The sequence below is a fragment of the Penaeus chinensis genome, chromosome 2 (assembly GCF_019202785.1).
Source record: "Penaeus chinensis breed Huanghai No. 1 chromosome 2, ASM1920278v2, whole genome shotgun sequence".
Taxonomy (NCBI): Eukaryota; Metazoa; Arthropoda; class Malacostraca; order Decapoda; family Penaeidae; genus Penaeus; species Penaeus chinensis.
In genome coordinates, this window is record NC_061820.1 from 4,311,578 (window position 1) to 4,314,077 (window position 2,500).

General features: G+C 49.5%; 1 protein-coding gene across 7 annotated transcripts in view; it reads right to left on the reverse strand.

Moving 5' to 3' along the window:
• The window catches only part of LOC125030332 (F-actin-monooxygenase Mical-like), a 207,044-nt gene that overhangs the window by 108,856 nt on the left and 95,688 nt on the right, over positions 1-2,500 (reverse strand). The window lies entirely within an intron of this gene.

Genomic DNA, 2,500 nt, shown 5'->3' on the forward strand with positions numbered 1-2,500 from the left:
GGAGAGGGGGAGTAGAGAGGAGGAGGGAGAGGGGGAGTAGAGAGGAGGAGGGAGAGGGAGAGGGAGAGGAGGGAGAGGGAGAGGGAGAGGAGGGAGAGGGAGAGGGAGAGGAGGGGGAGGGAGTAGGAGAGGGAGAAGAGGAGAGGGGGGGAGGGGAGGAAAAAGAGGAAAGGGAGCAAGGTGACACTACCGAGGTGTTACGAGTGTGGCGGGTTGGATTATGTAAGAGGGAGGGCAAAGGATGCAGGGAAGGGGAGGGGCGATAAGACAGAATGGAGGAAGGAGGGAGCGGAGGGAGAAATAAAAGGGAGACGAGGGATACAAAGGAGTCGGGGGGTAAAGCGAGAGGAGAAGGGAGGAGGAAGAACTAAGGGGGGGGGGGGAGGTCTGGCTGTCCTGACTGGTCTCTGTCTGCCGCACACATTTTGCACACTCAGCGCGTTAACAGATTTAAGGGTTCTGGCTACACGACTCCAAAATAGCCACCAGAAGGCTATGACTCGTCCTTCGCCTTCATCAGCATGCTAATCTCTCGCCGCCGCTGTTGCTCAGGCAAATTGTATGACGGCGGTTTTTGTTACCGCTGTTTATGCTGCTGATTATGCTGCTCTTCTGTTAAGACTCCGGGGTTTTATTGCTGACGTACCTAGCATAGATATTACTGTTGTGTGCGTGATATGCCAATGTTTATATTGTGATGCAACCACTCGAATTCTTCTTGATGGTATTTTTACATTGTTTTTACTTGCTGTGTGGTCCGTTATCGACGATGACGTGGCCGACAATACCGCCGCTATCGCAGAAACAAAGCCTCGTTTTCGAAGTGGTTGAATACACCCGAATTCAACCTGTTCATGCCATCCATCAACCTGAAGTTACAAAGAACCGGCTTAGCACTCGCATCAACCAAATATCTTCAGGCTGGACTGAGCGCGTGTACATACAACCGACGCGCCGTTTTGTTTACGTTCAGCGGGGCGGCCGGAGAGGGACCCGCACGTGCTCAGGAGTGCGTGGCCACTTTCTGTAAACCGGAGTGTTCGCTCTGTCTGGCAACAAAATCGGATTAAGGAGGCTGAAGACTCACCAGACGTCTCCACCGCGCATCCTTTTTTAGCTCTCGATTAATTCTACCCTTTGCTCTACCATTTTTTTTCTCCATCTTCACACACTTCCCTCCCTGCTCTTCCCTCTAACTCACTCTTTCCTTCGTCTCTTTATCCTTCTTTCCTTCCTTCCTCCCTCTGTCCCACCCACCTTCTTCTCCCTCCAAAACCACGACCATGCAGGGGCTCCCTTGCTGTAACTCGACGCGGCGTAAATTACCAATAATCGATCTAATTCGCCAGGTGTTAGCAAGGCAAGGGCGCGGCAGCCCTACGACCTACGAGGAAGGCGTGCGTATGGGGTTGGGGCTGGGGAAGGGGAAGGGGAAGGGGAAGGGGATGGAGAGGGAAAAGGGGAGGGGGAAGGAGAAGGGTAAGGGGAATGTGAAAGAAAAGGAGAAGGAGAAGAGGGAGAGGAAGGGGAAGGGAAAAAGGAAAAAAAGGAAAAGGGAAAAGGGAAGATGAAGGGTTACGAAAAGGGAATGGGGGGGGGGGGGAGGAAAGGGAGAGGGAAGGGGAAAAGGAAAGAGGAAAGGAAAGGGGTAAAAGGGAAATATAAGGAGGAGGAAGGGGAGGGTGGCGTGGACGGGCGATTTGCGTGCAAGAGGGAGTCGGTGATAAGGAGAAGGAGGGGGGGCGTAATGGAAAGTCGGGGGGGAGGGGGGATTATCACGTAAGGTTTGAAAGGATAAAGTGCAACAGGAAACAAAAAAAAGTAAAGGTAACAGAAAAACAGACAAGGGGAGAGGGATGGAGTTACTGAAACAAGAGGGGAAATGGGGAGGGGGAAGAGGGGAGAGAAGAAAGAGGATGAGGAGGAAGAGGAGGAAGAGGAAGAAGAAGAAGACGAAGACGAGGGAGAGAAGGAGGGAAGGAAGGAAGGAAGGATGGTAGGAAGGAAGGAAGAAAAAAAGAAAAAAAGAAATCAAGAATGAAAAGAAAGAAAGAAAGGAAGAAAAGAAGAAAGAAGAAATAGACGAAGGGGGAGGAGGAGAAAAACGGACAGGAGAAAGAAATAAGGATGAAGAGACTGGACGGAGTTAGTATGAATGATCCGAAGCGCAATGAGAGGTCAACGCGCTACAGAACGACAAACATGAAGGTTAAGGGGTGCCAAGAGGGAGCCGCCAAAATAGCAAGAAAAATGGAATAACGAAGCAATCTGAGGCGCAAAAATACAAAATCCGAGAGAAGGGAGAATAAGATATCTATAGGAGCCAAGATATCACACGGAGCTAATAAAGGATCAGTGATAAACGCACGAAGTAAAATAAAAAATAAATAAATAAAGTAAAGTAAAAATAGCACAAGAATGAGTTTAAACGCCCACATTCATTCACTTTAAGGAGAAAAAAAAGAAGAAAAAAAAATAGACAAAGAGCCAAGTGCCCATC